Source organism: Pseudophryne corroboree, chromosome 1 (assembly GCF_028390025.1).
Source record: "Pseudophryne corroboree isolate aPseCor3 chromosome 1, aPseCor3.hap2, whole genome shotgun sequence".
Classification (NCBI taxonomy): Eukaryota; Metazoa; Chordata; class Amphibia; order Anura; family Myobatrachidae; genus Pseudophryne; species Pseudophryne corroboree.
Window position 1 is genome coordinate 826229165 of NC_086444.1, and position 16095 is coordinate 826245259.

Consider the following 16095-nt stretch of genomic DNA (forward strand, 5'->3'; position numbering starts at 1 on the left):
TATTATAAGGTTTTGGCCTAACATTAAAGAAGGAAAAAAACGAGGTCAGCACTAAAATTGGAATCAACCTCTATTTCACGAATAATAGTAATAAAAATAATAATAATAATAATAATAATAATAATAATAACAGACCACAATCTGGCTATTGGACATAACTGCTTCAAACAATATTTGTTAATTAATACATGCACCAGATTCAATACATTGCTTAAGGGGGTAATTCAGAGTTGATCGCAGCAGTAACTTTGTTAGCAGTTGGGCAAAACCATGTGCACTGCAGGGGGCAGATGTAACATGTGCAGAGAGAGTTGGATTTGGGAGGGGTGTGTTCAATCTGAAATCTAATTTGCCAGTGTAAAAATAAAGCAGCCAATATTTACCCTGCACAGAAACAATATAACCCACCCAAATCTAACACTCTCTGCAAATTTGATATCTGCCACACCTGCAGTGCACATGGGTGGTCATTCTGAGCTGTTCGCTCGCAGCTATCTTTAGCAGAATTGCTAATAGGCTAAAATCCGGCAGTTTTGCGCATGCGTATGCACTGCAGGGCGCACGCGCTAAGCAATTTTACACAAAACTATGCTATTTTACTCACGGGTGAACTAAGCTTTTCAGTCGCTCTGTTGATCGGAGATTGATTGACAGGAAGTGGGTGTTTCTGGGAGGTAACTGAGCGTTTTCCGGGAGTGTGCTAAATAACGCAGGCGTGCCAGCAGAAAACGCAGGAGTGGCTGGAGAAATGGGGGGGGGGGGGGTGGCTGGCCGGACGCTGGGCGTGTTTGTGACGTCAAACCAGGAACTAATCGGACTGAGGTAGGAGTAGGTCTGGAGCTACTTAGAAACTGCAAGGAAATACTTAATAGCAGAATTGCTAATCTTTCGTTAGCAATTCTGCTATGCCAAGATACACTAGGCAGTAAGGAATTGGGTTAAGGATGCCGCACAGGACTAAGTGATGTAGATTAAGTATAATTTTTAAAGAGGTTTCCAAGATAACCGACCAACCAGAAAGTGATTCTGGAATTTATCACCATCTACCACTAAAAGAGAATTTCTATGAGTAGATGTTAACGGTGATTGTCGATGGTGCTCCCATAGGTCCAATACGTATGTAGTAAGAAGAAGAGAAACAAGGAAAAGTGACCTTTGTTGGGAGCACTCCCTCTTGGAAACAAATATGATTTGAGTGATAAACAATAATGTAAGAATGAAATAGTTAAAACGTAACCTTTAATTATAATTAAATAAAGTATAGGTACACCGAAAAAAAGGGAATGTTGTATATCTAAAATGTGGCTATGCAATGTGAGCCACCTGATAAAGCTAAACTGTGAAAATATTGATGAATAAGAAAGGCATTATTTGACAGGCCCACCAGGCACAGGTATATAGAGTTAGTGCAATAACCAATATAGTGCCGTCAAGAAACCTACAACACCTGGTATTCCTTAGTGGTCCACCACCTAAGTACTGACCAGGCCCAACACCGTATTGCTTCCAAGATCAGACGAGATTGGGCATGCGCGGTGTGGTATGGTAGTAGATTGAAGTTGATGAGGCAAATTCTACAGCTAATATGTCTGTCTCTTTTTCCTTAAGCTGATAGATCTCCATATTGGCTTATTTCCATCCTCTGTCCTATACTGTTTGTGATGGTACAGTAGGAGACAAGTGGAAAGTTTCAGATCGTTTTTTCAGCTTTAATTGCATTGTACAAAATGTCAAACAGATTTATGCTTTGATGTTCACAATATGACCGTCACAATAATCTCTTTTTTTCCATTCAATGTCTAACAGGGAGATCCAGTTAGCAACAGAGATAGCTTTTCTCTGGATCACATAAAAATATTGTGGCATGTCCTCAGCATAACAAGGGTTCATATCTGCCTTACCCATTACAGAACCCCACGTCCAATGGTGCTGCACAGCACACAAATAAATATACAGGCATTTCCTGCTGGCTAAAAATTATTGACCACATGATTTAAACCTACGTATACCTACATATTTGGGTTACAATTCGGTGCAATGACGGTCAAACATATATTTTCTCTCTAGTTAGAGATTATTTGGTCATTCCAGCAATAAGGTGCTTACCAATAATTTTCTATTAGCTACATATTAGCTGTAGAATTTGCCTCATCAACTTCAATCTACTACCATACCACACCGCGTATGCCCAATCTCGTCTGATCTTGGAAGCAATACGGTGTTGGGCCTGGTCAGTACTTAGGTGGTGGACCACTAAGGAATACCAGGTGTTGTAGGTTTCTTGACGGCACTATATTGGTTATTGCACTAACTCTATATACCTGTGCCTGGTGGGCCTGTCAAATAATGCCTTTCTTATTCATCAATATTTTCACAGTTTAGCTTTATCAGGTGGCTCACATTGCATAGCCACATTTTAGATATACAACATTCCCTTTTTTTCGGTGTACCTATACTTTATGTAATTATAATTAAAGGTTACGTTTTAACTATTTCATTCTTATATTATTGTTTATCACTCAAATCATATTTGTTTCCAAGAGGGAGTGCTCCCAACAAAGGTCACTTTTCCTTGTTTCTCTTCTTCTTACTACATGCCAAGATACACTCCCAGAGGGCGGCATTTTTGTGTTTGCATTTCTGCTAAAAGTAGCTAGTGAGCGAACAACTCAGAATGACCACCATGGTTTTGCCCAACTGCTAACAAATTTGCTGCTGCGATCAACTCTGAATTACCCCCAAAGAGTAAACATTTTTCTACGAATATCTATTATTTTGAATACACTCTTGCAGTAGCGACAGATAAAAATGAGCTGCTATTTGTATAAAATGATTCACAACAGAAGCGAGAGGATGGAGTACAAGACAAAAATAAAAAATATTTCAGTAATCCATATTATAAAATATATACAGTATTATGTAATATAGGATAAAACCCAACTCTAAGGGCTGTATCATATTAGCCGCAGTCATTTCTCACATGGAAAAAAACAGGCTTTTATTGCAATTTTTGCCTGATGCTCAATATCCAATTATATTATGTCCTAGAGGATGCTGGGGACTCCGTAAGGACCATGGGGTATAGACGGGCTCCGCAGGAGACATGGGCACTCTAATACTTTAGATGGGTGTGAACTGGCTCCTCCCTCTATGCCCCTCCTCCAGACCTCAGTTAGATCCTGTGCCCAGAGGAGACTGGATGCACTACAGGGGAGCTCTACTGAGTTTCTCTGAAAAGACTTTTGTTAGGTTTTTTATTTTCAGGGAGCACTGCTGGCAACAGGCTCCCTGCATCGTGGGACTGAGGGGAGAGTAGCAGACCCACTTCCCTGGACTGATGGGCTCTGCTCCTTAGGCTACTGGACACCATTAGCTCCAGAGGGTCGGAATACAGGTGTCGTCCTTGCTGTTCGTCCCAGAGCCGCGCCGCCGTCCTCTTCACAGAGCCGGAAGATTGAAGCCGGGTAAGTATAGGAAGCAAGAAGACTTCAAAGGCGGCAGAAGACTTCAGATCTTCATGAGGTACCGCGCAGCGGTCGCGCTGCGCGCCATTGCTCCCACAACACACACAGGCACAGCAAGGGTGCAGGGCGCAGGGGCAGTAATTTTTACCTCACTTAAGACTGGCACACGTATATAGATACTGCGGAGGCAGTATATAATAAATCCCCATGCAGTATAATAAAAATAGCGGGACCGAAGCACGCCGTCGAGGGGGCGGAGCTTGATCCTCCAGCACTAACCAGCGCCATTTTCTCCACAGCATGCTGCAGAGAAGCTGCTGCCGGACTCTCCCCTGCTGAACAAGTAACAGGGGGCAAAAACGAGGAGGGGGGGGCACATTTATTTGGTGCTAATTGTATATATATAAAGCGCTGTACAGGCTGGGACTTTGTTTCAGTATCTAGTGGCGCTAGGTGTGTGCTGGCATACTCTCTCTCTGTCTCTCCAAAGGTCCTTATTGTGGGTCTGTCCCCATATTCATATATCCCAGTGTGTGTGGGGGTGTCAGTACGTGTGTGTCGACATGTCTGAAGCGGAAGGCTCGTCTAGGGAGGAAGCAGAGCAGATGGTGGTGGTGTCTCCGTCGGCACAGCCGACACCTGATTGGTTGGACATGTGGAATGTTTTAAATGCTAATGTGGCTTTATTACATAAGAGATTGGACAAAGCAGAGTCCGAAGACAAAGCAGGGAGTCAATCCATGGCTTGTACTGTGTCACAAGACCCTTCAGGGTCCCATAAACGTCCCTTTTCCCAGATAGCAGACACTGATACCGACACGGATTCCGACTCCAGTGTCGGCTATGATGATGCAAGGTTGCACCCAAGAGTGGCCAAGAGTATTCAATATATGATTATTGCAATAAAAGATGTTTTGCATATCACAGAGGACCCCTCTGTCCCTGACACGAGGGTCTGCATGTTTAAGGATAACGTTTTCCCCATCTCATGAACTTAACGCTTTATTTGAAAAGGCTTGGGAAACTCCAGACAAGAGACTGCAGGTTCCCAAGATAATTATTATGGCGTATCCTTTCCCCTCAAAGGACAGGTTACGGTGGGAATCCTCGCCCACGGTGCACAAGGCCTTGACGCGCTTGTCCAAAAAGGTGGCACTACTGTCCCCGGACACGACGGCCCTAAAGGATCCTGCGGATCGCAGGCAGGAAACTACCTTAAAATCAATTTATGTGACTACGGGAGCCTGCTCAGACCTGCAGTAGCGTCGGCATGGGTGGGTAGCGCAATTGAAGCTTGGGCAGATAACTTGTCATCTGACATTGACACCCTAGATAAAGACAGTATTTTGTTGACCTTAGGTCACATCAAGGACGCAGTGTTATATATGAGAGAGGCTGCGAGAGATATTGGGCTTTTGGGTTCAAGAGCCAATGCCATGGCAGTTTCTGCTAGAAGGTCCCTGTGGACCCGTCAGTGGACAGGTGATGCTGACTCAAAGAGACATATGGAGGCTTTGCCTTACAAAGGTGAAGTTTTATTTGGGGAGGGCCTCGCGGACCTGGTTTCCACAGCTACCGCGGGTAAGTTTTCTTTTTTGCCTTACGTTCCCCCACAGCAGAAGAAAACACCTCAATACCAGATGCAGTCCTTTCGGTCTCATAAGTTCAGAAAGGGGCGTGGCTCTTCCTTCCTCGCCAGAGGTAGAGGGAAAAGAACACCAGCTAAGGCTAGTTCCCAGGAACAAAAATCCTCCCCAGCCTCTACCAAATCCACCGCATGACGCTGGGGCTCCGCTACGGGAGTCCGCACCGGTGGGGACACGTCTTCGACTCTTCAGCCAAGTCTGGGTTCAGTCGGATTTGGATCCTTGGGTGGTCAAAATTGTATCCCAGGGCTACAAACTGGAGTTCGAAGATGTGCCGCCACACCAATTTTTCAAATCGGCCTTGCTAACTTCTCCCCCAGAGAGGGAAATAGTTTCAGCTGCCATACAAAAGCTGTGTCAACAGCAAGTGATTATCAAGGTTCCCCTAGTGCAACATGGGAAAGGGTTTTATTCAACCCTATTTGTGGTCCCGAAGCCGGATGGCTCGGTCAGACCAATTCTGAATCTAAAATCCCTAAACCTATATTTGAAGAGATTCAAATTCAAGATGGAATCTCTCCGGGCAGTGATCTCCAGCCTGGAAGGGGGGGATTTTATGGTGTCACTAGACATAAAGGATGCATACCTTCATGTCCCCATATATCCTCCTCATCAGGCGTACCTGAGATTCGCTGTACAGGATTGTCATTACCAGTTTCAGACGTTGCCGTTTGGGCTTTCCACGGCCCCGAGAATTTTCACCAAGGTAATGGCGGAAATGATGGTGCTCCTGCGCAAGCAGGGGGTCACGATTATCCCATACTTGGACGATCTCCTGATAAAGGCAAGATCAAGAGATTAGTTACTAAAAAAACGTGTCTCTCTCCCTGAGAGTACTACAACAACACGGCTGGATTCTAAATCTACCAAAGTTGCAGTTGGTTCCGACAACTCGGCTGTCTTTTTTGGGCATGATTCTGGACACGGAAAAAAAGAGGGGTTTTCTCCCAATGGAAAAAGCCCAGGAACTCCAGAACATGGTCAAGGACCTGCTGAAGCCAAAAAGAGTGTCAGTTCATCAATGCACTCGAGTATTGGGAAAGATGGTGGCGGCCTACGAGGCCATTCCGTTCGGCAGGTTCCATGCAAGAACTTTTCAGTGGGACCTTCTGGACAAGTGGTCAGCGTCCCATCTACAGATGCATTGGAGGATAAGCCTGTCCCCCAGGACCAGGGTCTCTCTCCTGTGGTGGCTCCAGAGTGCTCACCTTCTAGAGGGTCGCAGGTTCGGCATTCAAGATTGGGTTTTTGTGACCACGGACGCGAGCCTCCGAGGATGGGGAGCAGTCACACAAGGAAAAAAATTTCAGGGAATATGGTCAAGCCAAGAGGTTTGTCTACACATCAATGTGCTGGAATTAAGGAACATATACAACGTCCTGCAACAGGCAGAGAATCTTCTTTGCAACCTACCCGTTCTGATCCAGTCAGACAACGTCACAGCCGTGGCACATGTAAACCGCCAGGGCAGGACAAGGAGCAGAGCAGCAATGGCAGAAGCCACCAGGATTCTTCGCTGGGCGGAAAATCATGTAAGTGCTCTGTCAGCGGTCTTCATTCCGGGAGTAGACAACTGGGAGGCAGACTTCCTCAGCAGGCACGATCTCCATCCAGGAGAGTGGGGACTTCATCAAGAGGTCTTTGCAGAGGTAACAAGTCGTTGGGGACTTCCTCAAATAGACATGATGGCGTCACGCCTCAACAAAAAGCTTCGGACGTGTTGTTCCAGGTCAAGGGACCCTCAGGCAGTGGCGGTGGACGCCCTGGTGACACCGTGGGTGTTTCAGTTGGTCTATGTGTTCCCTCCACTTCCATTTATCTCAAAAATATTGAGAATCATAAGACGAACAAGAGTGCAGACAATACTCATTGTTCCAGATTGGCCTCGAAGGGCCTGGTATTCAGATCTTCAGGAAATGATCACAGAAGATCCGTGGCCTCTTCCTCCCAGGGAGGACCTGTTGCAACAAGGGCCCTGTGGGTTCCAAGAATTACCGCGGTTACGTTTGACGGCATGGCGGTTGAACACCAAATCCTAGCTAGGAAAGGTATTCCGGGGGAAGTCATCCCTACTCTAATCAAAGCTAGGAAGGAGGTAACGGCGAAGCACTATCACCGTATCTGGAGGAAATATGTATCTTGGTGTGAAGCCAAGAATGCTCCTACGATAGATTTTCAGCTGGGTCGTTTTCTCCATTTTCTACAGACAGGAGTGGATATGGGCCTAAAGTTAGGCTCCATTAAGGTGCAGATTTCGGCCTTGTCTATATTCTTTCAGAAGTAATTGGCTTCTCTCCCAGAAGTCCAGACTTTTGTTAAGGGAGTGCTGCACATCCAGCCTCCTTTTGTGCCCCCAGTGGCACCGTGGGACCTTAACGTGGTGTTACAGTTCCTTAAATCACACTGATTTGAACCTCTTCAGACAGATGAATTAAAATTTCTCACTTGGAAAGTGGTCATGTTGTTGGCCTTGGCATCTGCGAGGCGGGTGTCCGAATTGGCAGCTTTGTGTCACAAGAGCCCCTATCTGATTTTCCATGTGGATTGAGCAGAGTTGAGGACTCGTCCTCAATTTCTGCCTAAAGTGGTTTCGTCGTTTCATATGAACCAACCTATTGTGGTGCCTGTGGCTACGGGTGACTTGGAGGATTCCAAGTCCCTTGGTGTAGTCAGGGCCTTAAAAATGTATGTAGCCAGGACGGCTCGGGTAAGGAAAACAGAGGCACTGTTTATCCTGTATGCAGCCAACAAGGTTGGCGCTCCTGCTTCTAAGCAGACTATTGCTCGCTGGATCTGTAACACGATTCAGCAGGCTCATTCTACAGCTGGATTGCCGTTACCAAATTCGGTAAAGGCCCATTCCACTAGAAAGGTGGGCTCTTCTTGGGTGGCTGCCCGAGGCGTCTCGGCATTACAGCTTTGCCGAGCAGATACTTGGTCGGGTTCAAACACTTTTGCAAAATTCTACAAGTTTGATACCCTGGCTGATGAGGACCTCATGTTTGCTCAATCGGTGCTGCAGAGTCATCCGTACTCTCCCGCCCGGTCTGGAGCTTTGTTATAAACCCCATGGTCCTTACGGAGTCCCCAGCATCCTCTAGGACGTAAGAGAAAAATAAGATTTTACTTACCGATAAATCTATTTCTCGTAGTCCGTAGTGGATGCTGGGACTCCGTCAGGACCATGGGGAATAGCGGCTCCGCAGGAGACAGGGCACAAAATTTAAAAGTTTGACCACTAGGTGGTGTGTACTGGCTCCTCCCCCTATGACCCTCCTCCAAGCCTCAGTTAGGATACTGTGCCCGGACGAGCGTACACAATAAGGAAGGATTTTGAATCCCGGGTAAGACTCATACCAGCCACACCAATCACACCGTACAACTTGTGATCTGAACCCAGTTAACAGTATGACAAACGTAGGAGCCTCTGAACAGACGGCTCACAACAATAACAACCCGATTTTTTTGTAACAATAACTATGTACAAGTATTGCAGACAATCCGCACTTGGGATGGGCGCCCAGCATCCACTACGGACTACGAGAAATAGATTTATCGGTAAGTAAAATCTTATTTTCTCTGACGTCCTAGTGGATGCTGGGACTCCGTCAGGACCATGGGGATTATACCAAAGCTCCCAAACGGGCGGGAGAGTGCGGATGACTCTGCAGCACCGAATGAGAGAACTCCAGGTCCTCCTTAGCCAGGGTATCAAATTTGTAGAATTTTACAAACGTGTTCTCCCCTGACCACGTAGCTGCTCGGCAGAGTTGTAATGCCGAGACCCCTCGGGCAGCCGCCCAAGATGAGCCCACCTTCCTTGTGGAATGGGCCTTGACAGATTTAGGCTGTGGCAGGCCTGCCACAGAATGTGCAAGTTGAATTGTGCTACAAATCCAACGAGCAATCGTCTGCTTAGAAGCAGGAGCACCCAGCTTGTTGGGTGCATACAGTATAAACAGCGAGTCAGATTTTCTGACTCCAGCCGTCCTTGAAATATATATTTTCAATGCTCTGACAACGTCCAGCAACTTGGAATCCTCCAAATCGCTAGTAGCCGCAGGCACCACAATAGGCTGGTTCAGGGGAAACGCTGAAACCACCTTAGGCAGAAAGTGAGGACGCGTCCGCAGTTCTGCCCTGTCCGAATGGAAAATCAGATATGGGCTTTTATAGGATAAAGCCGCCAATTCTGACACTCTCCTGGCTGAAGCCAGGGCCAGTAGCATGGTTACTTTCCATGTAAGATATTTCAAATCCACCGATTTGAGTGGCTCAAACCAATGGGATTTGAGAAAATCCAAAACTACATTAAGATCCCACGGTGCCACTGGGGGCACAACCGGGGGCTGTATATGTAGTACTCCTTTTACAAAAGTCTGGACTTCAGGAACTGAAGCCAATTCTTTCTGGAAGAAAATCGACAGGGCCGAAATTTGAACCTTAATGGACCCTAATTTGAGGCCCATAGACAATCCTGTTTGCAGGAAATGTAGGAATCGACCCAGTTGAAATTCCTCCGTCGGGGCCTTCCTGGCCTCACACCACGCAACATATTTTCTCCAAATGCGGTGATAATGTTGTGCAGTCACCTCCTTCCTGGCTTTTACCAGGGTAGGGATGACCTCTTCCGGAATGCCTTTTTCCCTTAGGATTCGGCGTTCAACCGCCATGCCGTCAAACGCAGCCGCGGTAAGTCTTGGAATAGACACGGTCCCTGCTGAAGCAGGTCCCGTCTTAGAGGTAGAGGCCACGGATCTTCCGTGAGCATCTCCTGAAGTTCCGGGTACCAAGTTCTTCTTGGCCAATCCGGAGCCACGAGTATCGTTCTTACTCCCCTTTGCCGTATAATTCTCAGTACTTTTGGTATGAGAGGCAGAGGAGGAAACACATACACTGACTGGTACACCCATGGTGTTACCAGAGCGTCTACAGCTATTGCCTGAGGGTCTCTTGACCTGGCGCAATACCTGTCCAGTTTTTTGTTGAGGCGGGACGCCATCATGTCCACCATTGGTCTTTCCCAATGGACCACAATCATGTGGAAGACTTCTGGATGAAGTCCCCACTCTCCCGGGTGCAGATCGTGTCTGCTGAGGAAGTCTGCTTCCCAGTTGTCCACTCCCGGGATGAACACAGCTGACAGTGCTAACACATGATTTTCTGCCCAGCGGAGAATCCTTGCAGCTTCTGCCATTGCCCTCCTGCTTCTTGTGCTGCCCTGTCTGTTTACGTGGGCGACTGCCGTGATGTTGTCCGACTGAATCAACACCGGCTGACCCTGAAGCAGAGGTTTTGCCAGGCTTAGAGCATTGTAGATTGCTCTTAGCTCCAGTATATTTATGTGAAGAGACGTCTCCAGGCTTGACCACACGCCCTGGAAGTTTCTTCCCTGTGTGACCGCTCCCCAGCCTCTCAGGCTGGCATCCGTGGTCACTAGGACCCAGTTCTGTATGCCGAATCTGCGGCCCTCTAACAGATGAGCACTCTGCAACCACCATAGCAGAGACACTCTTGTCCTTGTGGACAATTTTATCCGCTGATGCATCTGCAGATGCGATCCGGACCATTTGTCCAGCAGATCCCACTGAAAAGTTTGTGCATGGAATCTGCCGAATGGAATCGCTTCGTAAGAAGCTACCATTTTTCCCAGGACTCTTGTGCATTGATGCACAGATACTTTTCCTGGTTTTAGGAGGTTCCTGACTAGATCGGATAACTCCCTGGCTTTCTCCTCCGGAAGAAATACCTTTTTCTGAACAGTGTCCAGAATCATCCCTAGGAACAACAGACGTGTCGTCGGGATCAGTTGGGATTTTGGAAAATTCAGAATCCACCCGTGTTGTTGGAGCACTACTTGGGTTAGTGCTACTCCGACCTCCAGCTGTTCTCTGGATCTTGCCCTTATCAGGAGATCGTCCAAGTAAGGGATAATTAAGACGCCTTCTCTTCGAAGAAGGATCATCATTTCGGCCATTACCTTGGTAAAGACCCGGGGTGCCGTGGACAATCCAAACGGCAGCGTCTGAAACTGATAATGACAGTTTTGGACCACGAACCTGAGGTACCCTTGGTGTGAAGGACAAATTGGAACATGAAGGTAAGCATCCTTGATGTCCAAGGACACCATAAAATCCCCTTCTTCCAGATTCGCTATCACTGCTCTGAGTGACTCCATCTTGAACTTGAATTTTTGTATGTACAGGTTCAGAGATTTTAGATTTAGAATCGGTCTTACCGAGCCGTCCGGCTTCGGTACCACAAATAGCGTGGAGTAATACCCCTGTCCCTGTTGTAGGAGGGGTACCTTGACTATCAACTGCTGAGAATACAGCTTGTGAATGGCCTCCAATACCGTCGCCCTGTCGGAGGGAGACGTTGGCAAAGCAGACTTTAGGAAACGGCGAGGAGGGGACTTCTCGAATTCCAACCTGTAACCCTGAGATACTACCTGCAGGATCCAGGGGTCCACCTGCGAGTGAGCCCACTGTGCGCTGAAATGTTTGAGGCGACCCCCCACCGCCCGAGTCTGCTTGTAAGGTCCCAGCGTCATGCTGACGCCTTTGTAGAAGCCGGGGAGGGCTTCTGCTCCTGGGAAGGAGCTGCTTGTTGCAGTCTCTTACCCTTTCCTTTGCCTCGGGGCAAATAGGAATGTCCTTTTGCTCGTTTGTTCTTATAGGAACGAAAGGACTGCGGCTGAAAAGCCTGCGGCTTTTTCTGCTGGGAGGTGACCTGGGGTAAAAAGGTGGATTTTCCGGCCGTTGCCGTGGCCACCAGATCCGATAGACCGACCCCAAATAATTCCTCCCCCTTATACGGCAATACTTCCATATGTCGTTTGGAATCCGCATCACCTGACCACTGGCGCGTCCATAAACTTCTTCTGGCAGATATGGACATCGCACTTACTCTTGATGCCAGAGTGCAAATATCTCTCTGTGCATCTCGCATATAAAGAAATGCATCCTTTAACTGCTCTATAGTCAGTAAAATACTGTCCCTATCCAGGGTATCAATATTTTCAGACAGTGACTCCGACCAAGCCACGCCAGCACTGCACATCCAGGCTGAGGCGATTGCTGGTCTCAGTATAACACCCGTATGTGTGTATATACTTTTTAATGTATTCTCCAGCCTCCTATCAGCTGGATCCTTGAGGGCGGCCGTATCAGGAGACGGTAACGCCACTTGCTTTGATAAGCGTGTGAGCGCCTTATCCACCCTAGGAGGTGTTTCCCAGCGCGCCCTAACCTCTGGCGGGAAAGGGTATAATGCCAATAACTTCTTTGAAATTAGCAGTTTTCTATCTGGGGTAACCCACGCTTCATCACACACTTCATTCAGTTCCTCTGATTCAGGAAAAACTATCGGTAGTTTTTTCACACCCCACATAATACCCCTTTTTGTGGTACTTGCAGTATCAGAGATATGCAAAGCCTCCTTCATTGCCGTGATCATATAACGTGTGGCCCTACTGGAAAATACGTTTGTTTCTTCACCGTCGACACTGGATTCAGTGTCAGTGTCTGGGTCTGTGTCGACCGACTGAGGTAAAGGGCGTTTTACAGCCCCTGACGGTGTCTGAGACGCCTGGACAGGTACTAACTGGTTTGCCGGCTGTCTCATGTCGTCAACCGACTTTTGTAGCGTGCTGACACTATCCCGTAATTCCATAAACAAAGCCATCCATTCTGGTGTCGACTCCCTAGGGGGTGACATCACCATTACAGGCAATTGCTCCGCCTCCACGCCAACATCGTCCTCATACATGTCGACACACACGTACCGACACACAGCAGACACACAGGGAATGCTCTGATAGAAGACAGGACCCCACTAGCCCTTTGGGGAGACAGAGGGAGAGTTTGCCAGCACACCCCCAAGCGCTATAAATATATATAGGGACAACCTTAATAAGTGTGTTCCCTTTATAGCAGCTCAAATATTATAAATATCGCCAATAAGTGCCCCCCCTCTCTGTTTTTACCCTGTTTCTGTAGTGCAGTGCAGGGGAGAGTCCTTGGAGCCTTCCTCGCAGCGGAGCTGGGCAGGAAAATGGCGCTGTGTGCTGAGGAGAATAGGCCCCGCTCCCTTTTCGGTGGGCTTCTTCTCCCGGTTTTTTTGGAACCTGGCAGGGGTTAAATACATCCATATAGCCCTATGGGCTATATGTGATATATTTTAGCCAGAATAGGTATATTACATTGCTGCCCAGGGCGCCCCCCCCAGCGCCCTGCACCCTCAGTGACCGCTGGTGTGAAGTGTGCGGAGAGCAATGGCGCACAGCTGCAGTGCTGTGCGCTACCTCATGAAGACTGAGACGTCTTCTGCCGCCGGTTTCTGGACCTCTTCTCTATTCGGCATCTGCAAGGGGGTCGGCGGCGCGGCTCCGGTGACCCATCCAGGCTGTACCTGTGATCGTCCCTCTGGAGCTAGTGTCCAGTAGCCTAAGAAGCAAATCCATCCTGCACGCAGGTGAGTTCACTTCTTCTCCCCTAAGTCCCTCGTTGCAGTGAGCCTGTTGCCAGCAGGACTCACTGAAAATAAAAAACCTAACAAACTTTTTCTAAGCAGCTCTTTAGGAGAGCCACCTAGATTGCACCCTGCTCGGACGGGCACAAAAACCTAACTGAGGCTTGGAGGAGGGTCATAGGGGGAGGAGCCAGTACACACCACCTAGTGGTCAAACTTTTAAATTTTGTGCCCTGTCTCCTGCGGAGCCGCTATTCCCCATGGTCCTGACGGAGTCCCAGCATCCACTAGGACGTCAGAGAAATAAGATTTTAAACCTACCGGTAAATCTTTTTCTCCTAGTCCGTAGAAGACGGACAAATTCTGCAAGGCTTGTATATAGTTGTTGCTTACATAAGGGTTATGTTACAGTTGAGATCAGTCTCTGGCTGATGCTGTTTTGTTCATGCTGTTAACTGGTTTAGTATATACCATGTTGTACGGTGTGTATGGTGTGGGCTGGTATGTATCTTGCCCTTAGATTAACAAAAATACTTTCCTTGTACTGTCCGTCTCCTCTGGGCACAGTTCTATAACTGAGGTCTGGAGGAGGGGCATAGAGGGAGGAGCCAGTTCACACCCATCTAAAGTCTTAGAGTGCCCATGTTTCCTGCGGAGCCCGTCTATACCCCATGGTCCTTACGGAGTCCCCAGCATCCTCTACGGACTAGGAGAAAAAGATTTACCGGTAGGTTTAAAATCTTATTTTTTTTCTGTGCAAAAAAATTACCTATTTTCACACAGAAGCACACTGAATACGTGAAAAGCCATGGGCCTATGGGGGTCATTCCGACCCGATCGCACGCTGCGCTTCTTCACAGCCGTGCGATCGGGTCGGAACTACACATGCGCTGCGGCCGCATTGCGCAGGCCGCATCGCCGGGCAGCAACGCCTTCAATGAAGAAAGCAGTTGCAGCAGTGACTGCAAGAAGATTGACAGGAGGAAGGCGGCCTGGGCGTCAACTGACCGTTTTCGGGGCGTGGAGATCCAAATGCAGGCTTGTCGAGGCGTTTGGAGGGCGGATGTCTGACTTCAATTCCTGGACCTGCCACGCTGAAGTGATCGAAACAGGGTAAGTATGTCTAGCCCTAGTCTACTTTTGCACAAAACATTTTTTGCATAGCACGGCTGCACAAGCGAACGCAGCCTTGCTATCCAAAAAAACACTCCTCCATAGGCGGCGTCTACCTGATCGCACGGGCAGCATAAAGTTGCTGCTTGCGATCAGGTTGGAATGACCCCCAATGTGTTTACGTGGACTTTTGCTTTTGCCTACCTGAGGCAGGAGAAACAAAATCCCTGGCGAGTGCCAGCATCGGGGCTCATAGGATAGCCCCAGGCGAGTCAATTAGCCACGGTAAATTACAGTTGCTAAGTGGAAAGTGGCCTAAGTGGTATACGCTAACCAAACATGGGGCCCCATTTATCAATGATACATAACCCCTGTAGCACTTCCATCAATGTGGACCCAGAGTACCTTTACGGCTTCAGCGAAGGCTTCCGACCATTGCTGGGTCCCCACTGGGTGCAAGAGTCATGCACATGTGCAGATTGGACGTCACGCATGCGCAAGACTCAGCAGCCCATCACTGACAGCGTTAGGCTGCCTGCAGCAGAGCAGAGGACGGCGCTGAGGAGGGGGACATCACTGGACCCTGCCGAAGAGGTAAGGAATGCTGAATACCAGCTGCATTTTGGTTTGTATCACAGGGATACTAAATAAAATATGCCGCTGGTGTTTGTTCGTCGTTGATAAATGGGGCCCATGGACAGCAAGTTTTTTTATTTAAAGTCACTGGGCTTGGGAACAGTTTTGCTCTTACCTACTTAAAAGACATTTTTATCTACTACCCGTGAATTCTACGCAATTAAGTGACTATGGACATTCTAATCCCACATGTTGAGCTGCATTCCCACATACTTCCTAAGCTCCAGCTCAAACTGAGTGCGTAATCAACAGTGTTTAAACCCCATAGATGTTTGTGCAAAGCTAAACACACAGTACTCTGCCAATTCAGGACCTCTCAGCATGGTTAGGGAAAGTTTCATTTCACAAATATGCATAAATATCTGTAAAGAAAAATCAATTTCACAGGTATATTGCCACATTATTAGTAGTATTATCACTATCAGGGAAAAATTACATAAGGAATAGTAATATTTAAAGTGTAACTAAGCTCCAAAAATTATATTTTGTAATAAGGGTGCTGTGAGAATTGTTAGCACCCAAGCCCCCCCGATACTAACTCAAAATGATGAGGTTGTTTGACATCATAGACCAGTGTCACTCTCACTGTCAATCACCGATATCAATGGGCAGCTGCCAGCTACTACATATCAGCAGATGCTCCATGTGGGGGGGGGGGGGGGGTATACCAACAATTTTAAGAGTAGGCAACACTGTAAACTATACATATAATGAAACTGTAAGGGCTGTGTCTGTACACAGATATTTTTTTTATAAATATACTT

General features: G+C 47.5%; 1 protein-coding gene and 2 pseudogenes across 4 annotated transcripts in view; 1 reads left to right on the forward strand and 2 right to left on the reverse strand.

Annotated features, from left to right (window-relative positions):
* Positions 1–16095, reverse strand: part of SHROOM3 (shroom family member 3) — a 502164-nt gene that overhangs the window by 59973 nt on the left and 426096 nt on the right. The window lies entirely within an intron of this gene.
* Positions 1436–1554, reverse strand: LOC134943967 (5S ribosomal RNA; annotated as a pseudogene).
* LOC134943500 (5S ribosomal RNA) lies at positions 2161–2279 on the forward strand (annotated as a pseudogene).